Source organism: Cheilinus undulatus, linkage group 2 (assembly GCF_018320785.1).
Source record: "Cheilinus undulatus linkage group 2, ASM1832078v1, whole genome shotgun sequence".
Lineage (NCBI taxonomy): Eukaryota > Metazoa > Chordata > Actinopteri > Labriformes > Labridae > Cheilinus > Cheilinus undulatus.
The window spans coordinates 5091731-5118570 of record NC_054866.1 but is presented as its reverse complement, the minus strand read 5'-3'; positions in this window follow the sequence as shown (position 1 = coordinate 5118570).

The window sequence follows — 26840 nt, the reverse complement described above, 5'->3', positions numbered from 1 at the left end:
GTAACTCACAGTTGTCCTGTGACCTATGCCATTTGATCAGGGCTGCGCTTCAAGCGTGCATGGTGGCTAAGCTTCGGTCAGCGCAAATCTATGGCACTGCGGAGCATGGCACAGCCATTGTATGTGTAAATTATGGGTAAAAGTGACTATCAGGTTCTCGGTAGCCTCTCTTAATAAGGCCCTTCCTCCCAGATTGCTGTTTGGCCGGACAACGAGCTCTTGGAAGGGTCCTACTTGTGCCAAATTTTTGTCTATTAGAGAATTATGGAATTTTGTAGCTTTCCTCAGATCCATGCCCATCAACAACCTCCTTTGACCAAAGGAGTCCAATCAGTTTAATTTTCCAGAGGTAGACTCCAGCCAAGGTGTAGAAACAGCTCAGCAAAGATCCAGAGAAATGGAAGAAACTTGAGCTAAATTTCAAGGGTCTGAATACAACATTAGAAAGCTGAATAACATGAAGGCAGATCTGAATACTTTCTGAATGACCGTTATGTTACATGTGCATCTTTCTTTATCCGATTAAATTAATTTCTGGATAGCCCCTTCAAATGAGCCATCTCATTTTAGCATGCCAACCCTGAGGTTCCATCTACTCCTGTCTGTCCAGACATTCATGCAGACATACAACAACACAAAGACAAAGCTGTTATGAGTCTGAATGCAGATGAGCGTCTGCTGCAGGCTGCCCATTAGGAGAGTCATCACCCTGTTTCCATGGACGACACCGGCAGACACCACCGTCACTTTTCATCCATCACAGTCACCTGAAGACAGGGAGAGTGGGGGGAGGGGGACATTATAAAACAAAAACATGAGGTCATAAATCCTGCCTCTCCATTTTAACAGACCCGGCATGAGTGAAACCTTAGAGTCAAAATGCGTCTGCTGTTTTAGTCAGTTATTATCTTACTGGGTTATATCTGTGTGTTTATGTGTGTGTGTTTATGTGTGTGTGGTTATGTCTCTGAGTCTCTCAGTTATTTCATGCACAATAGAGCAGATTTAAGGTCATAATGGACAGCTGGATGCACAGACAGGGCCCTGAAGTGCTCTCAACTTTAATATCAGAGCTGAGGAGGAAAGGTGAGAGAAAACAGGAGGAAAACTAACCACACAACAGAGGTGGGCACGGTTCATCTCATTTTTCACTTGAATGAATCATCACATCTTAATCGGTGCTTTTACTGCAGGGACAGACCAGCAGACTTCTCTCTATCTCTGCTTCATGCACGCTTGAAGCCATGTCATCTCCTAAAAAAGTCTAAAATTACCCCGGCAACTTGTCTGAGCGTCCTTTATGCACTATATGGACAAAAGTATTTGGCCACACCTGTTAATATTGAATTCAGGTGCTTGATTTTTTTTTACGGACCACCTAGTCATGCAGTCAGGCCACCCATAGAATTAGCTGGACCCCTGAAAACCCCAGAGAATGGGCCCTCCCCAACTGTGATCTACTGATGATATCGGTGGGTGCTGGATCAGTAGCATTGGTGCTAGCTATCCTGGCTGACAGTTATTGAAGCTGAAAAGTGTGTTGAGCTATAATTGGGTCCTGATGTTGGAAGAATTTATTTGTGGAACTTTTAAATCACTTCCACCAAATTTTTACATCATTTTTTTTTGCCACTTTTAACCAGTTTTTGCTGTTTTTGCCCATTTTGCCACTTTTATCCCATTTTAGTCCTTTTAACCCATATCTGCCACTTTATAGCCAATATTAGATTTTTTTTGGCCTGTTTTTTTTTTTTTGGCAATTTTTTGTTGCCATTTGTGCCCATTTATGCACATGTTTTTGCAATGTGTTGCTGCTTTTTGCCCATTTTTGCCAGTTTTCACTCATTTTTGCCACTTTTTTCCTATTTTTTTTTACCACTTTTTGCCCATTTTGCAACTTTTATCCTATTTTAGCCCTTTTCACCCATTTCTACCCCTTTTTAAAAAAAAAAAAAACTTTCAATTTCTTGCCTGTTTCATTACCCATTTCTGTGACATATTTTTGCAATTTTATGCCCACTTTAGTTGCCTTTTGCCAGATCTTTTGACAAATTATGCCCCATTTTGCCTTTTTTCTTATTTTTTGCAACTTTTTTCTTTTTGTCCACTTTTTTGTCCATCTTTGTAACATGCTTGTGCAAATATTTGCTACTTTCTGCCTGTTTTTTTGCCACTTTTTTTGGGGCCAATTTGAGCAATTTTTTAAAATCTCTTTGAGACCAGTTTCTCCATTTATGCCACTTTCTGACATTTTTTTCAACTTTTAACAAATTTTGCTACTGTTCACCCCTTTTTAAAATTGTTTTTTCTACTTTTTGGCCACGTTTTGCCACTTTTTTCCATTTTGTCCTTTTCACCTATATCTGCCACTTTTTAAATCACTTTTTGCCAATATTTGATTTTTTTTGTCTGTTTTATTTGGCAATTCTTTTGTCATTTTTTGCCTATTGCTGCAGCGTCTCTGCAACTTCTTGCCTACCTTAGCTGCTTCTGCTTCTGCTTTTTTTTGCTCATTTTGCTTCTTTCTGTTCATTGTTTGCCACGTAATGCCACTTTTTGACCAGTTTTGAAACTTTTAACCCATTTTGCAGGTATTCACCCATTCTTTATTATTTTTACCCCTTTTTGCCATTTCTTCCCACTTTTAACCTTTTTTTTTATTATTATTTTTGGGCTTTTTGTGCCTTTATTTGTTAGAGGAGGACAGTGGATGGAGTCGGATACAGAATGCAAGAGTGAGGAGAGACATACGAAAAAGGGCCTCAGGCCGGATTCGAACCCCGGCCGCCCACGTGCATGGGACTGGTGGCCTTTTCAGGATTATTTACTATATTTCCTGATAAGTTATCTCAGCTTCTCCTTTATTTTCTGCTGTCCTGACATATGTGCACATCATGGCCTTGCTCTAAAGTTGGACATTACTTTCCCAATAGTTCAGTGAATCCATCCACATTGCTGATATTACAAATAAAAATTCATTATAAAAAATATGGCTTAACATTTTGAAAAAGGTTATATTGCACTACAGCATAATAAAGAAATGCATATCTTGTTCCTTTTGCAAGCTTTCTTTTCATTTTTATGTCTATGCCTGCTTGTCCTACTGCACAGGTAAATACTGCCTTGTACATTTTTCCATTAGACACTAGTTGGCCGGTTCACCTGCCAACAAAACGAAGGTTTGGTTGACTTGGAGCAGCGAGGACATCACATGTTGCATCAACATTTGGGCGATGGACATTAAACGTCTGACACCTGTCACAGAAATACAAATATTGACAAAGTTGTGAGTCAGTGCATGAATGAGATGGACGTTAACGCTCTGCCAGTGACTCTTTAACAGTTAGCAGTGTTAGCACTAGAACTAAACCAGCTATTCCATCGTCATGCACAAACTTTGCCTCCTTAAAGATGCTCCTGTACAAGTCTGCTTCTTCTCAGGACTCTTACATATCTCATTTTCAATTATCAGCAGACCATAGTTAATACAACATCCGCTTTTGCTGACTCATAATATCCCCTTGAACCTGATACTTCAGTTATAAACTGAAATACCTCTCTGCACCTTTGAGGAATGATAACATCTCTCTTTACAGCGGACAGAAACATTTGAAGTGATGTCTGTAAGTCCAGCAGTAATCTAAGAGCACATTCCTCAGCTGTAATTTGATTGGTAATTTGAAGCGTTTTAAGTGTCAGTTTGTTTAAGCTGTAACAGATCTGGTGAAAAATTCAGTTTTCGATACATGTGTGTGTGCAAGAAAAATAAATGAGGTAAATAAGAGTTAAAACAATAATTATAATAATATATAAAAATTTACTCAAACAAAGGTTATAATAATAATGAGAAGAAGAAGAAGAGCCACTCTGCCTAGATGATATGTAGAAGCATGAGTCACGGTAGATTTGTAGGAAGTTGTCAGACAAAGAGCCATAAAAGCCGATGGACTCATCTTCCCTGTAGTCCTTGCAGCACTTCACACCAATGTGAAAAGGACACATTCTCCTCTCTGATAGGAGGAGACCTGAGGAGAAAGCAGGGAGTCCAAGACTAGAAAAGCTCTCTTGACCCTGTCTTCCTTTTCGTTCCATCATCATTCTAGCAGCAGACATGTGACCTTCCACTGTGTTTCTTTGTTTTCCCAGCTTCAGCGTAAGTCTTACCACAGTCTGCAGCTACATGGTTGAGCATCAGGAGTTTTTCTTTGACATCAAGGACAGTATCCAGATAGGAGAGCCACAGACAGCCCCCAGAATCTGAAGATGGACACTGAAAGAACTGATCTGCTGCTCCTAGGAAGACGATAGAGCCTAGCTCTTGTCAGAAAGTTAATCCCTGCTGCTAAAGACTTTCCTCTTTCTGGACGAAACATTGACGGGCTGACCTCTGCACACTCTTGGACCTAGATGGACACTCTTGGACAAGAAAGAGGCTTTGTTAGGGCAGAGATAGCTGTAGGAAGTGTTTCATGTGCATTTATTGTCAATATGTCTTTCCATATGTGTTAAGCTCATTTACTTTGCTGTGTCCATTTATATCCAATACAGTTCCTTCACCTACAGAAACATCAGTGTGACTGCCATAGAATCAAAGTCCAGCCACTAGGTTTCTGTGTGGTGAAGTGACCAAAGCTTAAGTTCCTTTCTTTGCCACACCTCTATCGTTTGTTCTCAATCCACCATCTTTACAATCAAATGTGATTCAGCCATTTTGCCTCCTTTGTTCTCTCTTTCTCTCACGTGCACACATTCACCACGCTTTGCCTTGTAAAAGTTTGTTCGTTGAAGTTTAGTTTAATGACTAATTTACTTGAGTGTTTTTGATTCTGATTGATGCTACTTTGTGAAATAAATTTATCATAGACATAAAGAAGAGTTGTGTGTGATTATTGTGCAAACACACTGTAATGAACTGGTGGTTGCTGTCATCGGGCGAGAGTCAATCGCAGGGCCAACATATAGAGACAAACAACCAGGCATGTTCATAGTCACACCTATGGCCAATTTAGACTCACCAATTAACCTAACGAGAATGTCTTTGGTGGTGGGAGGAAGCCTGAGCTCCCAAAGAGCACCCATGCATTCATGGGGAGAACATGCAAAATGCACAAAAAGCCCCTGACCAGGGAGCGAACCAGGAACCTTCTTGCTGTGAGGCAACAGCACTAAACCCTGCACTGACATTCAGCCTCTGTTAACTACATTAGTATTCCAAATTTACACCCCAATCTTCAGGGTGGTGCCTCATTATTTATTCATCTTGATAGTAATTTAATTTTTCATGTTAGTAATTCTAATCATAATTATTCATGCTAGATTTTTGCCTGACTTTTTTCTTCTGTTCTATATATGGTTTTAAATAACATTGCACAAAAATATTTGTAGTATCTAAACTCTTGTGCCCTTCTCAAATTTACTACCTTCGGGACACCTTCAAGGCAAAAATGTACACATACAGAAAAATTGCCATTAAATCATCATACATCAATATTTTTTACAACTCTTTTTCATAAACTCTTTAACAACTTCAGACCTGCTCAAATCTACCAAACATTAAATAATTTCCAAGAGTTTTACCCTTTAAATGTCAGTATGATTATTTGAAGTATTTTATTTTTTAGTAAAAAACAGAAAAACTGAATTATTTTTCATATAATAAACACTAGAAAGATGGGGGTTTTGGTGCTGATAAGACTCTTGGATGGGTCAAAGATTAGCAACAAAATTGATTTGATTGCATTTTTATTTTATTTTTTTGTAGTGCCAGCTTTAACATTAAGGCACCTTCTGGACACCTTTGAGACAAAAATGTACACATACAAAAAACTGCTATTAATTCACAATACATCAATATTTTTTTCTACTTTTTTTCAGAAATCTCTTTAACAACTTCAGAGTTGCTCATAACTACCAAACATTCAATAATTTTCAAGATTTTAACCCTTTAAATGCCAGTTTGATTATTTGAAATATTTATTTTTCACTACAATAAACACTATTTTTTTGCAGTAAAAAATGAAATATTCAGTTCAAAAGATCGTTCATGAATGTCACATCTCTATATTGAATGTTTGGTGGTCTAAAGTTGTATGAGAGATTTTGGAAAAAAAAACAGAAAAAATATTGATGTATGGTGATTTAATAGCAGTTTTTTGTATGTGTACATTTTTGCCTTCAAGGTGTCCAGAGGGTACAAAATTCATTGAGAGTATGAATGACATTTAAGAGTAAAACATGTTGGATTTCAAAATTTTAACCAGAGAGAAAAAGGTCCTGTAAAAATTCATGCCACAAGCTCTAAAATTGACAAAATGATCACACATTAAAAAAAAAAAAAAAAAAAAAAAAAAAGTTGAGAAAAATGGCCAAAAATGCCCAGGAGGGCACAAGGGTTAGCTATTGTATTTATGGTTCACAAATAAAAAATGTTATTTTTTTGGTTTGACTCTAGCGGTTGAAGGTTTAAATGTGTTGGAAAGTGCAGTTATGTCCAGTATTTTAATGTGGAAGTGTTACATTCATCTTTTTAAACAAAACTCCACCAGTCCTGTTAATTTATGGTGAGGAAGTTGAAATTATGGCTTTAACTCTAAAGATTTATCACTGATAGCCTGCCCCATAATATGATGAGGCTTTTAACGCTAGCTAGCATGGTGACGAACATGCTGAACAGTCGGTTACAGGCCAGCCCTGCTACCTTGGTACTACCCTATGTGTGAAGTATGAAACATTACATTCATCATTGAAACCAACCATGAAACAGCTGCGTCCTCAAGGGCAAAAAGCAAAAAGCAATACTAAATTGCAGCTAACTTAATTTTTGTAGTGACGTGATGTTTTACTAAACTTTACGCGAGCTTCAGAAGTCACCAGTGCAAGTTGAAATGAGGCAGCCAGTTAAAGTTTCTTTCTTCAAACACGTTGTTTGCTAACCTTGCAAAGCAGATGGATTTGCCTGTTTCTGTGTTTCTCACTGGTGAATCCATCTTGCAAAGCTCCCGTCTGAACAGTTTGGACCCGGTTAGAAAGTGACAGGTCCAATCAGCGACTAGGCACAGTATGCTTGGGTTGCGGCGGAGTCGTGACGTAAGCCAGCAGCAACAAGAGGCCGGTGCAATTATGGAGGAAGAGATTGGCGTGGATGCTGCTAAAGCACCAGTTTTAACTTAATGACAATTTTTTGTTTAAAGAAGAACAAAGCACAGCGGTGAGGTGTTTTTTTTTTTCAAAAACAACAAAAGTCTTGTACTGAAATGTCTACAGTTGCCATGGTTTGTGGCGTTATTCAGTTCTCTATGGAGTTTACTCCTCGGTAGCGGCTTCGTCACGTGCTTTGTTGATCTGATTGGCCCGTAAAGATGAGATGTGACAGACAGAACGTTGATCCAGTCAACCTCTGAGTTTTTTTTTTCCAAAGGCTCTGCCCTTTCCTAAACGCTGTCCATGAGAGGTTTACCATCTTTTTTTTTTTTTTTTTTAAGATTTTATTTTTGGGACTTTTCATGCCTTTACCTGATAGAGGAAGGACAGTGGATATATAAGAGAGTGGGGAGAGGCATGTGGTAAAGGGCCACAGGCCGGATTCGAACCCAGGCCGCCCGCGTACATGGGTAGCACCTTAAACCACTCGACCATCTGCACTCCCAGGTTTTCCATCTTTAATGTTAGGTTAGTTGTTTGCTGTGTTTGAGAGCAAACGGCATGTCCTCTTTGGTGACTTGGGAGTGGTATCAAGCTAATAAGTGAGCAACCGTCACGCAGCAATACTGCAAACCGTATGTATGAAGGCAACCTGACGAGGTAGTCGAATGGCAAAAGGGAAGGAGTGGTGCCATGAAAGCTACCTGTGGACGTAAAATAAGAAGAGAGAAATAAATGTGTTATACAGGGAGGTCCTAGAATGATAACTTGGCCTAACATTTTAGGATTTTATTGAAAATTTGAGCACAATTTTGTTTATGGCACAAGTTTCGAACCAGCAAACTCAAGAAGTCTTGTGAGAGGTATGAAGGAACAACGGTGTGGCGTGCAATTTGAGAAAGACAGACGGACAGAGACGCCGCCACTTATATTAGTAAGATTTTAACAATAACCAAAATCCAGCATTACAAATCCCAACACTACCATTATTACTCAAGCAGAGGAGAGGCTGACTGACCTAAACAGGAAGCAAGACACAGGAATGCATAGCATCTAGCCAATTATAAAATAAAGCACAGTGTTCAGACTGTTCAATCAATGCAAAACAGTCAAATGAACATGCTGCCAGTCCAGTCTTTTTATTCCAACATCAGCTGATTTCATGATCAGCTGGCCGAGGGTACATGCCAAAACCGTGGCTCAAATTAAACTCTGAAGACAGAGATGTCTGATGTAGTCATTTTCCAAACCTCGATAAAACAACAGACCCACAGATGAGAAGAATAATTTAAATGTAGCTGCCCAGATTTATGGACAGGCCACATCAAATCAAAGTCTTCTATGTTTTTGTCTCCGTGGATCGAGTAGGTTGACAGATAATCTACAAACATCCCTGAAGGCACAGACAGAAACTTATCATACATTTTCTTCCTCTTCTGCTTCATATTTCAAAGAAATATGCACACAAACATTTTACTTCCTCTGCAAGCTTCAAAGAGCGACCTGGAGTGACGATGAGGACGGGGATTAATCTAAGGAAGCATCAGAAAGATGAATTATCCACCCAGATTATCGCTGCTGATGCTCCGGGGTGAAGGATGAGACTGAGTCTGTTTATGACTACATAAGGGTGTTTGTGGTAAATGTTTGGACATGTGGGTAGCTGTGGATCAGTATGGAGATGGTCCTCTTTCTACCAGACAGTCGGGGGTTTGATCCCCAGCTCCTACAGTCACATGTCAGTGTGTCGTAACCCTAGATTACTCCTTCTGCTGACATCAGTCAACACTCTCAACACTGAATGCCTCTCGACAGAGTAGCCTTCACCATGTTTACCATTGTGTAGCATCCCCTCTTCTCTTAATAATAGTCTAAATGTCTGGGAAGTGAGGAGACCAGTTACTGGAGCTTTGGGAGAGGAATGTTGTCCCATTCTTGTCTGATGCAGGACTCTAGCTGCTCAACAGTCCTGGGTCCTTTTTGCTGGATTTTTCCTTTATGATGCTCCAAATGTTTTCTATTGGTGAAAGGTCTGGACTGCAGGCAGGCCAGTTCAGGACCCGCACTCTTCTACTGTGAAGCCATGATGTTGTGATGGATGCGGTATGTGATTTAGCATCGTCTTGCTGAAATAGCCAAGGCTTTCCCTGAAAAAGATGTCTGGATGGGAGCATGTTGCTCTTAAACATCTATGGACTTTTCAGCATTGATAGTACTTTTCCAGATGTGTAAGCTGCACACGCCATAGACACTAATGTAACCCTATACGATCAGAGATGCAGGCTTTAGAACTGCTCCAGGAGAACAAGCTGGTCCCTCTCCTCTTAAAGAGGGGGTATTATGCCTTTTTTCAAGTCTTTACACCATCTCTCTGATACCTATGTAGTAGCTTCACATGGTTTACAGCCCCAAAAAACTCATGTTTCTCACACTGGCATCCTGAAAAACCCTTATTTTAACCTCTGTCTGAAATGCCTCATTAACGCCTCCGATTGGCCAATTTTCCGGAGGCTGGCTGGCGGCAGGACTCAATGTTTTGTGCCCGCCCCCTCCAATATGGCTATGATGCTAGGCTAGTATTTGTAAATTTTGAATGAACCGGTCTGACTGAGTAAAATATGACGAATTTTGATATACCTCCGTACGTGTTAGACCCGGAGTCTGACGCTGATAGTTTGGAGAGAGAAACCAGCAGCAGCGGAGGATAGAGCAGGACGTATCTGTTTGCTGTGTTTGACTATTGTGTCACTAAAAGGCTTTGATAATGGTGGACTTATCCCTCGCTGCATTTAGCGTTGTATTTATATATCTCTGTTCATCTTGTGGGGGCGGTCTGTTCCGCTTTGCCGGCAGCATGGACGAAGAGGAGAGATCCTATTGCCATGACCTTATCAGTTCGCTCCGTCGAAATCTCGTCTCGGGAAGAAGAGATTCCCAACAAACTGTTTTCATCAGTTTACACTGGAATTCCAAGATTACTGCCACATATGTTTATCTTGCGGTTTGAAAACTTAGATATGTGAAGTATTGACACCCAACATTGTGACTTTATATTTATGTTTTAAAAATCGGAAAAGTATAATACCCCCTCTTTAAGTCTCCAGGACACAGCCTCTGTAATTCCCAAAAGCAATTTCAAATGTCATTGTCTGATCACAGAACAGTTTTCCATTTAGCCTCAGTCCATTTTAAATGAGCTTTGCATTATAAAGCTTAAACTTGCTTTAACATGAGGATGGTACGGCCAACTGTGTTGACAGACGATGATAGCTGGGACTGTTCCTGAGCCCATGCAGTCATTTCCAGTACAGATTCAGGCCCATTTTCAGGCCCCTGGGGGTCACAAGATCACAGCTTCCAATATTGACCTTCAGCCTTGTCCCTTGCTCACAGAAATTTCTCCAGGTTCTCAGAATCTTTCCTTGATATTATTGACTTTAGATGGTGGGAAATTCAGAGTCTTCACGATCTCACTTGGAGGAATGTTTCCTGAAAATTTTCAATGTCTCACAGATTGGTGAACCTCTGCCCATCTTTACTTCTGAGAGACTCTGACTCTCTAAAATGCTCCAGTCATGCCAATTAACCTAATTAGTTGCTAAATGCTCCTCCAGCTGGTTTTAATTAGCACCGCGTACTTTTACAGCCTGTTGTTGCCCTGTCACTACTTTTTTGAGATGTGTTGCTGCCACCAAATTCAAATGAGCTCACCCATTATTTTTCATGACATGGTAAAATGCCTAAGTTTCAACATCTGATAGTTTGTTTATGTTTTATTTTGTAATAAAAATAAGGGTTTATGAGGAGTGTCCCAACTTTTTTGGTATTGGGTTGTAATTTCTATGAAAAGCCGCATATATTGAGATGTCATTAGATAACATACATGCATTAGTTTATAAATTCAAACATGCTTAAAGAACCAGAAGAGAATGCCTCAAAGTTCAAGCTGTTGGGGATTCAGATGCTTGGTGTCTGAAAGCTCAAACTGATATGAACCTGTGTTAATGCATGGTATAAACAGGGTCAACGATACCTTATAAACATCCCACACTTATTTACTTTTCATATAAAATGTGATTTATGTAAAAGTACGGTGTAGGAGTTATTTTCCTCAGTTAGAGAAGACTTACTTCACAGTTTTCATAATCAGTTTTCTGCCCTTCACACTAACAGAAAAATATCTGACTGATTAAACAGCAGTGAATATATGTTTACAGATTTGCATAAGTTGTGAGTTTCCTTGTCGTGCATGCTCACATGTGACCGTACGTGCGTGCTCATCCCCTCCATCCGTCAGTAATGAACAGCCAGTTAATGAAGGAGCCCTCGCTGCTTCCCTTCCACCAGCCAGGAAATAATTACCTTGTGTCTGAAGCCATTCTCCATCTGCAGCACACTACAGCTCCATTTAGCTGCCATCTTTAGAAAAATCCAATTCTCTCTCTCTCTCTTTCTCCTTCTCTTTCCCACGACTGTCACATCTTCACATCTGGAGGGAGATAACTCTCTGCCCGCCCTGCTTCTGCCTTCTTTTACACATGATGAATTAATTTACTCCATTAAGTGGCAGACGATTGTAAAAGGGATCTGACTTTTGATGGTTTAATAAAAGCTTTTAATGGAGTTTTCCGTCTTCATATTGGCTGTTTTGCTATCACGTGGACAAATTCATTATGGAGGAACGATATCTTCCCAACCCAAGAGGCTCAACATGACTCCGAATCCACTCTCCTCCAGTCTTTTTTATCAGTTTCTCCCGTCATTAAATAACTGCTGCTGAGCCATTTGACCTCTCCTGTGTCTTTTTTAGAGTGATAAATTCATCACAGCCATTTTTCTCCAATATAAACCATGGCTACATAGAATCCTCCCAGTTGTTTAAAAGCTTGTTTTGTTTATCAGTTTAAAGAGAATTTAAGTACCAGATGAGGTCATACCTGTACCCTGTAGGACGCAAAGGTCATAAACACTGAGTTGCATTTCCTTAGAAATCCACAACAGCTGTTTTAGCTCTACACCACGTTCAAAATTATTATGCATATTGGATTTTAGTGCCATAAACTTTACATTTTTTGTTTTTCAATGAAACTCATGGATGGTTTTGTGTCTCAGGGCTCTTTGGATCACTGAAATCAACCTCAGACACCTGTGATAATTAGTTTGCCAGGTGAGCCCGATTAAAGGAAAACTACTGAAGAAGGACATTCCACATTATTAAGCAGGCCACAGGTTTCAGCAATATGGGAAAGAAAAAGGATCTCTGCTGCTAAAAAGCCTGGTTGCAGTAGGTCCAGAAATACATGAAGACTTATTTTCAAACAGTCTTGTTTACTGATGAGTGCCTTGCAACCCTGGATGGTCCAGATGGAGGAGTAGTGGATGGTTGGTGGATGGCCACCGTGTCCCAACAAGGCTGCAGCGTGAGTAAGAAGGGGGCGGAGTCATGTGTTGGACCTGAATCATGAGAAGAGACCTGGTAGGCCCCTTAAGTTGTGAAAATGACCTCGGCAAAGTATATAGAGTCTTCTATGGTACAAAAAGAAGAACCATGCCCTCTAGCAAAATGATCTTCATGCATGACAATGCACCATCTCCTGCTGCAAAGAATCCCTCTGTGTCATTGGCTGCTATGGGCATAAAAGGAGAGAAACTCATGGTGTGGCCCCCATCCTCTCCTGACCTCAACCCTACTGAGAACCTTTGGAGCATCCTCAAGCTAAAGATCTATGAGGGTGGGAGGCAGTTCACATCAGAACAGCAGCTCTGGGAGGATATTCTGACATCCTGCAAAGAAATTCAAGCAGAAATTCTCCAAAAACTCACAAGTTCAATGGATGCAAGAATAGTGAAGGTGTTATCAAAGAAGGGCTCCTATGTTAACATGGAACTTGGCCTGTTAAGATGTTTTTGATTGAAATAGCTTTGATTTCAGTAAATATGACCACCTAATGCTGCAAATTCAACACATTTTGACCATTTTCAGTTCTTTACAGCCTATAAAATGCTTTATATCTCTGTTGTGCTTAACATTCTGAGTCATTTATTTTTGAAAAAAAGAAGTTATCATTGGGAGGTTTGTTCAATAATATTTGAATTATGCTCGAATGGCTGATGACTTGAAAATTATACTGTCATTTTGATCAGCTACTGTATTTAGGAAAATCTGAGAAAATATCATTTGCTTAATAATTTGGAACGTGGTGTTGTTTTCTAAGTTGACAAAACACATCTTCAGTTTTAACAAGGGCTGTCAAGATTTATCACAATTAACTACAATCAAGAATTAACACCTTGTGTTATTAAACATTTACCTTTACTGTTAATTTATTTTCTTTCATTCGCAGTTAAGCCCACATTAATGTCTTTAATCTACTGATAAAAGCAGGTCTGTATCTAAACTGTAATTCAGTTAACATGAGATCAAGACAGAAAAAAATACAAAAATGACACAAACACTTTAAAATGTAAAATAAACGAATTTCAGAACGTGATAAAAAAGGGTGCCATCAATCGTGATTAACTACAGAAATCCTGAGAGTATTCACAATTACCCTCTGAGCAGGTCTCTCTCTCTGCTGCTGCATCGATGCTCAGCTGTACAGTTCCCTTTGTTTCGGCCTCTTCATTACTCGCAGCGATGACACAAAATCCCTCCATACTGCTGATGATACTAAGCCTTTGGTTAACCAGCAAAACCTCACTTAGATTAAATTCTGCTTTACGAGAAAGCTCTGGTCAAACTTTCCCACTTTTTCTGCATAGTCCCCAGCAACACTGAGCCTGCGCAGAGAGATAGATTTGCTTTGACGTCATCGTGCATACATAATTAGCCATGTGCCTGCCGTCTGAGGAGATAAACAACCCCAGCACAGCAGGACAGTAGATGTAGTTAGATTAGGCAACTTTTAGTTTATATTAACGCATTCTCGCAACATATCTTCTAGGTCAGTCGTTTTCAAAGTGTGAGGCAGGCCTCCCCTGGGGGGCGCCACAGAGCTTCAGGGGAGGTCTGGAACCATAAACCAGAAAAAAGGTGATTTGCTTTGCTAGCCTCTGCTGTGCATGGAGCAAAATGGATAAACTTATAGTTACTATAAGGACTATACTGTAGAGTAGTGTTACTCAACCCTCAACCAAAGAGCAAAATTGTTGAAAAATACCTTTACAAGAGCCACAATCTAAGAGGTGAAAAGGGGCAAAACCAGCTTGAAGTAGCAATAAAAATAGGTTAAAGGTGGCAAAATGGTCAGAAAGCAGCAAAAAATGGGTGAAAAGGTGCAAAAATGGGGAGAAAAAGTGGGAAAATGATCAGAAAGTAACAGAAATGGGTGAGAAGTGACAAATAAAATTAGTGAAAAGTGACTAAAATGGGCAAAAAGCAGGCAAGAGTGGCAAAAATTGGCAAAAAATAGAGGAAACAAGTGGTATGTAATGGCAAAGGGTAAGTTGAATGGATGAAAAGTGGCAAAAAATGGTTAGGGGGGGGCAATAATGGGATAAAAGTGGCAAAAAGAGCAAAAAAAAAAAACTGGGGGAAAAAGATATTTAATGATGAAAGGTAGCTTAAATGGGCAAAGAGGTGAAAAAGGGCAAAAATGGGATACAAGTGGAAAAAATGGGGAAAAGTGGCAAAAAGAAGTTGTAAAATGGCCAAAAAACATATGAAAACGGTATTTAATGGTATTATAACTGAATAAGAGGCAAAGGCAGATGTTAAAGGACATTTGCAAACCAAAATATCCAAAATATATTAATGTTAAAAATGTTTAAAGATTAGACATAAATGTTTGAAATGTTGTTGTTGTTTTTCGATTTGAATCCTTTTTGTGGGTGGGGGTCCACCGAATGAATAATTTCTTCTTAGGGGAGGCTCACTCTTCCACACTTTGAAAACCCCTGTTCTGGGTTACCCAAAATATAATATGCAAGTATTCAGTATTTACTTATCTGGTCATTGGCATGTTTTCTGCTGGACATTTTGACTGGTTATATTTTTTAACGGCCAATGACCGGCAAATGCCGGTTAACAGAAACTCAGCTTTGAACATCCTTTTTTTTCAGGGCAACCTGGGCTTTAAGAATATGTATGCTGCAGTAATGTCGCTGGAATTTTTAAAAAAGTTTTCAGACTATAAAGACAAAAGAAAAAAGTCATCAGAAATTAAGACTCAAAGATTTTTATGTATTAAACAGTTGATATTAATGGCTATGTGTTTTGCAAAAACTTTTACTTCGGTCTCTTTGGAACCAGAGAATTAAAAAATAATCATTCTGTGACAAAAAGTCCTTGTGCTTTTGGGAATTTGAGTTATTATTCAAAGCAGTTCCTGTCTGCAGTGACTCTGAGGGACATGTCATGGCCTCATGTCCATCTATTGTGTGTCATTTACGCCTTCTCCTCTGGTTTATAAGTCTCTGTCAAATGTGCTGTTTGACAAACCATGATGTGATGACAGAACAGCCCAGTCATAATGCATTCTGGGATACAAACAGACAATATGGTGGCAGGCTAACCCCACAACCTACAGGAACAATGAACAAGTGGATTACAAATGGGAAAAAAAAAAGTCTGTTATCAGAGTTACTGGTGAAGATTTAATCTTTGAAGATCCTGGAAGGCTGCCCAATGTTCAGGCTTGCTAGAAAAAATTCTGTAGCTACGAAGGCAGCGATACGTCATTAGATTCGCAAAATGTAGAGCTTCCAGAGGAAAAAGCAAGTGTTATGATTTATGCTTCAAAAGTTATTTAGCTTTGAATGACACGTCTCGTCTTGTTGTATACAATACCCCTGGTGTCAGAGGCTTAAAATTGTAACCTTTTTTGGGAGACGGAACTATATATGGTCACTTTGGCCTGCCCCCAACTCTCTGTGAAACCGTAGAACCACAATGATTTTTCTCAGTCAGTGGAGATCAGTCAGTGTCATGGAAAGTGACATCCAAGCATCTGGCCAATCAGCAGTGGCCAAGAATGCCTCCAACTTCCTGTTTCCTCCAGAACTTGCGTAATACAGTTTTACGTTTCTTTTAGTCTCACCCAAGCAGCCCTGAAAACCTCAGTAACCGTGGTAAGATGATGAAACTCACACTATGAAAGTGAATAGTAGAGTTAAACCTCATGACAGGTTTTGTTCATTGGATTTCTAGAATTACTTTTTGTTTTACTCATTTTATGTTTACTTTAAAGCTTTCATGACCGAAAATAAAACTCACTGAAGCATCTCCTTTGCAGTGGTGGCCATTCATGAATACTTCCTTGTGGGGGATTGAGTCTTTTAGACAATTTACCCGGACAGTTGGTGACCCAATAACACCTGGTCTGTGACCCAAATAGGGTCTAAGTTAGGAAATGGCTGGTCTAAAAGAAATTTTTGTTAAAGTTTCTGTTTCAAAAAGGTCTCCAGGCAGTCAGTGAGGTAATATTTCAGCTGTTTTAACACAAGGTATCTGGAGCAATAATGGCATCATTACACAGCCTAGTTTATGTAAAATAATGTATGGGTATATAAACACAGGCTATTTAAATGGATATAAGTCTAAACACACAGCTCAGCATCACTAATTACCCAGAATAAACAGGAAAACAGATTGTGCTTTTGCAAGGTGAGGCATTGGTGAAGTCTAATTACAGTAATATGAATGAAACCTCCCGCTGAGCTGCTGGATCTACAGATGCAGTAATTGAGGAAAGGCTGAACAGGTTTCTTTGTTTGTAAGATTGTAGTAAACACTATGAAGGGCCTGCCAAGGGCCTGATTCACTGCATTCATTCATGTTGGCTGAAGTAGGCTGCCTGTTGTTCATTCTAGAGAGCTCCCTGTCATTGGTTAGCCTCTCCCATTTATCTGGGCTTTGGAACTTTTAATGATGTTTGTGCAGTAACACTTTTGTTTAAATGCATTGCTTTTGATACCATTTTGTGGCAGTGGAGCCGTCATTACCTGAAGATGAAAAGATACAGAGAAAATGGATGATGAAAAGGATGCCAATCAGGTGATGAAGAGGTCGGTTAATTGGTGTCATTCACTGTTCTTGAATGTTCACTGCAGGTGATAGACTGTTTCACATATGGAGGGTATGGGATAAACAGTCGTGCATACGTTTTAGGCATGTAGGGTGCTAAGGATTCATCACAGGGCCTGATGTGCCATAACCTGGGCTGGAGAGAGGGGGTCGGCCTGAGTCAAGCTTGACAACTTGTTGACACGTTTGTTACTTGGCAGCCAAGGTCAAGCTCGGCGGCATCTGTTTCGTCCAGGCCTTTTTACCCCTGGTAATACTACGGAGACCACCGGCAGTTCTTGGGCTCTTCGGACATCTACACCATGACCAGGAACTCTTTGTAGCCCTACCTGCTTGGATGGTGCCCAAGGCTGTGCTTGCTTGCTACACCTACCCCTTACTCCACCTTTCAGGTGCTGACTTTTTTATTTTCAACAGGTTATATTCCCATGGCCCTGGTAATGTGCAATCCAGAGAATGACCAGGGTGACCGCAGGCAGCTAACTCATCATAAAAGCCGGCTGAAGTAAGCAGCCTCAAACATGCTAAAAGCTCAGCATTGAATGTACCATGGACATGGGAAAATTGTATGTATATATATATATATATATTTTTTTTTTTTTCACTATTATGTTGAAAATCAAGGTTGACCTTGTGACCATTTATGGTGCATTTGCCAGTTTATGTTAGAAAAAAATCCACAAAATGTATGTATATGAAAATACTGATAAAAAAATTAAACATATATAAAGTCAAATTAGTATTTACTTACAGATTCAGGTTTATTCAAATGCAAAATACTTATTTATACACATTAATGTCTGGCCTCAGAATACTGTGTAACTAATGGAGGTACCACCATTTTTAGCTTATAATTCCCAATGAAAAATCACAAATATAAAAATTTTAGCAATGATAAAACCCACAATCAAAATACTGATGTATACCATTTAGTATAAAAACCATTTTACTTGGGTAAACAGATTAAATTCCCAAATATTTCTCTATTTCTACCATTTATTTTTCCTTATAATTCCATCAGAGAATCTAAAAAAAATAACAAATGTTAAAAGTCTAAGTTAAATTTGATAATATGTAAGTTTTATTTCTATTAAGAAAAAAAAAACTCCCTTCAAACAATCATGCCGCATGTAGCAACATAGCCAAAATAATCACAAAACAAGAGGTGAAAATATCCTTCCTGTGGACATTTATGTTCATAGTGGTACTGGAAGGTAAAACCAACAGTCCTCCATGTTTTCTCTCTGGATCTCAGCAGCTCTGAATTCAAACCAACAATACATCACTTTCCACATTATTATGCAAATGACATTTTTCTCTTATTTTCCTAAATAGTACTGCAAATGACAGAATGTTTTTCAATTCATCAGCCTTTAGAGCATAATTCAAATGTTTTTGAACAACTTCATGATGATAACATTTTTTTTAATAAAAACCTCAAAATGCACTGTTACACACGATTATGCTAAACAAAGTTTAGGTTTTATAGGTTGTAAAGAACTAAAAAGGATGGGGGAGGATGGGGGCCACACCATGAGTTTCTCTCCTTTTATGCCCATAGCAGCCAATGACACAGAGGGATTCTTTGCAGCATGAGATGGTGCATTGTCATGCATGAAGAAAATTTTGCTGCAGAAGGCACGGTTCTTTTTTTGTACCATGGAAGAAAGCGGTCAGTCAGAAACTCTATATACTTTGCCAAGGTCATTTTCACACCTTCAGGGACCCTAAAGGACCTACCAGGTCTATCCTCATGAGTACGGCCAAAAACAGGACTCCGCCCCCTCCTTGCTGACGTCACAGTCTTGTTGGGACATGGTGGCCATCCAGGGTTGCAGGGCACTCATCAGTAAACGAGACTGTTTGAAAATGAGTCTTCATGTATTTCTGGGCCCACTGCAACCGTTTCTGCTTGTGAGCATTGGATGGGGGTGGCTGATACATGACTGCAAGCCTCTGGAGGATCCTACACCTTGAGGTTGGTGGGACTCCAGAGACACCAGCAGCTTCAAATACCTGTTTGCTGCTTTGTTATGACATCTTAACAGCTGCTCTCTTAATCCCATGAATTTGTCTGTCGGAAACCTTCCTCATTATGTCTTTATCTGCACAAACTGTCTGTGCTCTGAATCAGACACAAATGTCTTCTATGTTAACATGGAACTTGGCCTGTTAAGATGTTTTTGATTGAAATAGCTTTGATTTCAGTAAATATGACCTTCTAATGCTGCAAATTCAACACATTTTGACCATTTTCAGTTCTTTACAACCTATAAAATCTTTTAAAACTCTGTTGTGCATAATAATGTGGAACAGTGCATTTTGAGGTTTTTATTTCTAAAAGATGACGGCTTTCATTATGAAGTTTGTTCAAAAACATTTGAATTATGCTCTAATGGCTGATGAATACTCATTTGCGCTAATATTTAGGAAAATAAGAGAAAAATGTCATTGTCATAATAATGTGGAAAGCGGTGTAATTTCAGAGATATTTAACAAAGTCGTGTTTCAGAATTAAAGCTAACGTGTGATACAGGGCATGTGAGTTTCTGCTTGTTATTCTTTATGTAATTTTCCCAGAAGAAGAAAGTTTCTTTAGCGGTGAACTGAGCTGAGAGGCTTGCAGCTGTTTCTTGGTCAGCCATGTTTTTGGTTAAAAAGAGATGCAATCACATGGGTGTTCATAAACAGGGAATCACTGGGGTAAACAGGAATGGGCTGCATATTGAATGAAACATCTTATTAAAATAATGAGGAGGTGCTCTGTGAATTCTTAAACGTCTACAGATCCACTTAAATTAATTCTCTTATTAGTGTCGACTCATCTCTTCCACTACATGGAGCTGAGTTTTGCTCTGGAGATAACTTTGGTTTTCTTGGAAGGACACAGGGTTTTAATAGAAAATCTTACAGTCAGATAAGTTATACTGCAAATGTAGCATAGGCTCATAGGATGATTTTTACATTAGAGACCCAGGGATGCATTCAAATACACTTGACCCTTACAATTGATCAGTGCGAACACAAGAGGACAAGTCCACTGAAAGAGGAGGTCTCAGTCATGTGTACTCGAGCACGGTCCACAGGAGATGTGATGCAACTCTGCCCTAGTAGGGGGTACTAGTCAGGGAGCGGACATGTAAAGTCAACACTAAACATCTCTTAAAAACCCTCATACCGTGCAGCACTGGGTCCATTTCATCCAGTGAGCTGTGCGGTAGATGTGGAAGTAGGAAGCGTTGCTGATGTTGTGCCTTAAATAATAGTTTCTCTGCAGTAGCAGAGAACTCTCCTTGGGGGGGCAGGGAGTGACTTCTAAAGAACCTGCTACAAAATGGCCATCTTTTGAGCTTTTAACAACTATGCTAAGTGTTCATGGTGCAAAAATGTATATGCCTAACTTTTAAGCTCTGATTGTGTTCCAAAAAAATAAATATTCAGGCAAAAAAAAATAATAATAATAAATTGATTGTGATGTTTTAACTCAACTAACTACAATCTTAACCGTGTTACCTCAGCTGTCTGTCGAGTCTCACTTGTTAAGACTGGAAATTGGTCGTTCTTTAGAGATCCAGATCATTTGACTTGTTGTTTGGCTCCTAAATGACTCTCCATTTGGTCCCAGTTTGGCTTTTTAAACGTGGATTAGGGTCGCAGTCACATCGGAGGTGTTTGGTCGACTAAATGAACTCTAGTCAGTTTCCCTGGAAAGTCTGGGTAGTTTGGTGTGGTGTGAAAGCTCCTAAGAACCCTTGTACTCAAATACATGTCGGTACCTCGCTCAGAATCAGCGTAACTATGGCAGCATGTCGTAGTCCTTTGCTCTCATTTTGCCTCTCCTTCTTCGGTGCTGATTCATTCCTCTCATGTAAAGACCGACATGATGGAAAGCTGGCTTGCTGACTGCTCATAATGCTCCAAAGCAAAAGCAAAAACCCCAAGACAGCGTACATTTATCGTTGTTTCATAGTTTATGAGGTAAAAAAAGAAAAAAAGACCTGCAGAAGGAGATTGATTTCTGTGTTCTATGTCTTCCTGTCTTCTCCCCTGCCTTTTGTTTGGGGCGACTGCGACACAAAGGTGTAACTGCTTGACGTTATCCAGACGGTTTGGTTCATTTAATGAAGTGCAATGTGAATGTGAAACCAACCACAGGAAAGTGCAACAATGTTGCAATTTGAGCCCAAAACTGAAGCCCTGGTTTGAAAATGACCTAAATAATGACAAAGCATGGAGGAAAGAAATGTGGCACTCAAACGGGAGCTAGCTACTGTGGCTAACATAAAAGAACCATATAGTAGAACTGGCTAAATCACTAATGGCACATTAATACTCTGTCTTTCACCCCACAGGATTTAGCTGACGATATATCACCATTTCAATGAAAAGCATGTTTGTGACAAAATGAGGATTTCTTTAGTATGTTAGAGAGGCTAAGCTAGCCTCTTAGCTCAGCACTAGACTGCTCCAGACTCCTCCGGTCTTCCTTTATTTGACTAGACAACGCTAGAGGCTAGGAGGTTAGCAGGACTGAGTCATTTCTGAAATTGATCTCCTAATAAATGCAAGGATTGCGTTCAGTGACTTGTCTACTTGTATTGAATCATGTAGCGGACCTGCCTCTGGCAACGTGGCAGCGGCGTCGACGCCTGGCCAGCCAGTCTCCCCTTGCATGTAATTTCCGTGCTCAGTGATACGTGAATTTGGATCATAAATCAATTCATTAAAAGTTATGTAATGTTATGGCTTTGCTTGTTAGTTGTAAAATTCAGGTGTTTTTCGTCTACTTGTATTTCCTTATGTGGCTGACCTGCATCCAATCAGGTGCCTGATTGGCAGCACCTGTGAGCATGGGCCCTGCTACAGTGGTCAGTAGATTTCTCCTTCATGAATCGGCATGCCACGTTTGACTGATCTGGATAGGGCTCGTGTGATAGGGCAACTTCAAACTGGTGTTCCGCAAAACCAAGTTGCGGCATTGTTTGGAGTGAACCCTAGTACCATCTCCAAACTGAAGACCAAGTTCCATATAACGGGGAATGTCAAGTGGGCGTCCCAAGAAGACAACACCCCAAGAATACTGTTTTCTCACCCTGTCAGCAAGAACTCTATCCTCTAAGATGACAACACTCGCCCCCACAGAGCGGGGTTTATCAGAGACCAGAATTTGGGAGTGGAGAGGATGGAATGGCCTGCCAGCAGTCCTGACCTTAACCCCATCGAACACTTGTGGGATCAGTTTGGGCGTGCTGTTGGTGCCAGAGTGACCAACACAACCACGTTGGCTGACTTGCGACAAATGCTGGTTGAAGAATGGGATGCCATCCCACAGCAGTGTGTGACCAGGCTGGTGACCAGCATGAGGAGGAGGAGCCAGGCTGTTGTGGCTGTGTATGGTTCTTCCACACACTACTGAGGCTCCTGATTGTTAAATGAATAAATTGTTAAATTGTCAATATGTCTTGTTTCTTAAAACTTCAATCATCCAATCCACCAAACACCAGACAAGAGTCAATGGCAGAATCAGCTGTTTGGCATTGGCAGAGAAGTTTTGGCACATTTTTCATGGGCATAACCCACATACTCAGCTCTGCTGCTCATCCCACAAATGCAGGATCCTTACAAATGTGGCATCATTTAAAAGGGTAATAAACAGGCTTTCCAATGGTGTAAGATTTATTACCAAGAAGCATTGTTACAACAAAGAAATAATGTACCAAACACAAAGTGGCCTTACTTTTTATTTTAAGTTTATTAATATAGTGGTGATGCACGAAGAAAACAACAAAGATGTGGCGGCACTTGCCCGACCTCCGATATGAAGTTGAGGTCCTCGGCTGCATTCAAATATTTGGCACTTTTGAAAAGGAAAGGTGATTAAAATGATTAAAATGTGACATTTTATCCTGAAGGGCTTATTAAGGTTAAATCCAGTTAGCTTCCACTTTAAAGCAAAGGATTTATAACTTTTTAATCTAACTTTATATAGTCGAAGCTGGATTTCACAAGAAAAGCCTCCTGCGGCAATTTGATCAGTTATTCAGCAAATTCTCTGTCCTAGAAGTCATATGGTTTCATTTTGACAATGCCACTAGAGTCAACTGTTTTGTTAATCATTTTTAAATAATGTCCAGGATAGAATATAATCTAGGCACAGATAATTAACAGATTAACCTCTGACCTTTAAATTTTACCCAGGCCTGTCTAAAAATGTGATCACTGTAAATTTACAGTAGAAAAATAAATGCACTGAATCTGCTTTAAAGTGTCATTAATATGAAAACATAAAGCTTGTGTTTTAGAGCAGAAAATGAAGATCCCACCATGTTTGTTCATTTGCATGTATAAGTGGCTCTTTTCCTGCAGAAGCAGAATTATGCAGATTCTGCAGTTAAGCTTAACCTTCATGTATCCCTCATTTATCAGTTCATTCATTTCTTTCCCTCTTTTGTTCACTTGCTTCATTATTTATTTCTGACCTTGGCCCTGCAATGCAGAGACTGCAAAAATCTCCTCAACCTTCCTCGCACCTCCACATCTCTCCCTGACTCGCCCTCTTTCTCTATCTCACCTCATATCTTCCTCTTTGCTGCTCTGCTCTGCACAAGGATGGGTCGGCATTCAGCGCTCCTTCACATTCACAGTTGTAATTTTCCAATTTTCCTCTTTTATTGGATGCACTCTCACCTCCTCTCCTGTCGTCATCAGAGCCACCTACAACACGGATCCCTCCCTCCGAGAATGTCCACAAACGTCGCACCAAAATTAAACTCCAGGGACGGATGTGGGGGTTAGTCATGTTTCTATTTCAGCTCATGCTTGATGGTGTGCACCTCCTTTCCTCTCTACTGGGGAGAACGAGGCAGCCTCATACATGGTAATTAGGCTCCCAGCTCAAAAATACATCACTGTGAGGTGAAAACAGAAATAAAGCATAATGGTGGCTGCATGCAGCGCTGAGCAGACATTAGCATGTTTATGCATGTCAGCATGGTGCACATTAGGACAGTGGTGCATGCAATAGTTAATTTTCATTTTATACGTCAAGAAAATAATTGTTACAGCATGTTTGTTTTTTTTAAATATTTATGTCAAATAATGAAGTTCATTCCTCATTCTTTGATCCAAGTTTTTCTACATGGAAAAAGTGAAAAAATGAGAGAAATTTAAAGAGAGAACTGACCTGTGTCATGCTCCTCTTGCCTTTTTCAAGCTAAGGCAGACAAATCAGCACCACAGAACCTGACAATACAAAATCATCCTGATAATTGTGAGGCAGCGATTATTTTCCTCACTGTAATCATGGCTTTGAAATTTAAAATTGTTCCATCCCTACTCCAAGGCCGTAATTTCCAAAATCAAAGTGTCAAATTGTCATGTGTTAGATGTCAGTGGTTGTCTGAAGGGGTCCTGAGCCCACATTGTAAAATCCATAACAGAATGATGGCAGTTTTTAGTGCCATGCCGCCGAAGGGGTCAAAGGTCACCAGTATTCAATGTTGGTTTTATCTTTAATCTTTATCAGATTCTCTGGATCTTTTCATGATATTATGACTGTAGATGGTCAAATCTCTAAAAATCTTTTAGTGCCACACTGAGGAACACTGCTCGTAAACTGTCAGATTAATCCACACAGTCTTTTTGGAAGTAAAAAACCTCAAAAATTAAAATGGTCCAATTGTGTTTTTAGAGAGGACCACAACTTTCCCAGTCTTTTCTTCCCTGTCCAAACTGTTTTTTTTATTTTTGGAATTTGGAATGCATATTTCTCTTTATAAAACAGAACAGTAGTTTTTCATTTATCAACATTCAACATATTTGTATTTGTGCTGTGTCAGTTAAACCTCAAATACTGTGAAAGAAATAGCTACCCTCAGGGTGCTTGTGATGAAAATGGCATCATACATAAATAACGATAATAATAATAAGTATTCATATTTCTTACATTTCTTTTGCATTATTTCTGTAAACGTGATCAGACCTGAGCAGGGACCTCATTCAGGCATCAGATCTCAGATATAAAGCATCAGGTCTCAGGGAAAAGCCATCAGAAATCTTGATTAATCCATGAGAATTTGACCCTTTAGGTTCCAGTTTGGATTTTCACAGGAGATTATCAAAATCATTAATGTGTAAATAATGAGCATCAAAATTGAATTTCTTTGTAGGGGATTATTACAGCCTGGAATATGAGCAACAACTTTGTTTTGTAGAAATGTTTATCTTTCAATATAGATTTTAATACATTTCAAGCTGTTTGTGACCAGAACTGGTAGCAATAATGGTTAGCAGTAGAAATAATATACACTAATATTTTATTTCCAACTTGTTTGGCATAAATTTTTAATCAAGGTCAGACCTGATCATAAATATCTAGTGACTGATATTTATGAATCTTACCCTTGCCAGTTTGTGTGAATAATTCATTTATGTTTGTAATGTAAAAAATCCCTAATATATTTGTAATGAGCAACAACTTTGACCATTATAGATTATTATTAGTTTGTCTTTTGAATTTTAAGATTTAAATAAATTGTTGTACTTGGGCATTGTTGACCAAAAATGGCAACATTATTTTAAAAAAGAATGAAATATTTTCCAGAAAAAAATCCCTTTTTTGAGATTATTCTTTATTCAAGAATAAAGAACCGATCATAAATATCAAGTGTTGTTTAATCTAATAAGGATTTAAATCTTTAAATGCCAATTTAAGTGCAAAAAACATATATGTATATATAGTGCTTAAAAAATTTATTAGCCCACCTGTCATATTTGTCTTAGAGACCATCCAGCATCATGAAGTGCTTTAATGCGGACTCTTTCATTTTCACTGAGCTCTCCACGTTTTACCATTTTGAACAGGAATGAGGGATTTCAAACTGAATTCACCCAAATTTGAGACGGAAATGAATCAGGCATAACATTCAACCACTAAAACCAGTGGTGTGCACAGATAGACACTAGGTGGTGCTATAGCACCTGCCCGATGTCCTCTGGACCAAGCAAGTGCCCTTTTGAAATTCATTTGTTTTGTTTTTTTTGTTGTTGTTGTTCTTGTTTTTTTTTTTTTTACAGTGCACTGTATGTGGCCCATGTTGACATGATCATCTATAAATATTCGACAGTTAAAAGCGTGCCATAATAATGAAGAACAGGAACAGGAAATATGACAAATCTGAAGCAATCACTCCAGAATAAAAGCCTGATTCATAAAGCTCATGCTTTTTACTGTGATGGCTGTTAGTCTCTGTGGTACTGAGGTTATGTGTATTTCTTCATAGCATTTGACTGTCAGTACAGTATAACCCAGCATCTCTAAGCTCTGCCTTCATGCTCTTTTCTGACCACCATCTATCCTGTTAGCAGCAGAAATGAAATCAATGAGAGCAATCAATATGTTTTAAGTGACATGTGATTAAATCAATGGAAGTTCAGAGGTCACTGCCTGAAGGCTCACTGTCGTTCCCTCATAAAGGAGGTCAGCAGGTACAGACTGAAGGAGTCATGTCAGGTCATCCATACTGCTCCGTCCTAGCTCCGCCCCCTGGATCAGCACCATCAGCTCCTCTTTGTTTAAAGAAAATCAAGCCCTTTCTTTTTCCCCATAGTTCCTCATATTTGGTCACAACATCGAGAAGACAGAAGAACCATCAGTCATGAAGGTAAATCAGAGCTA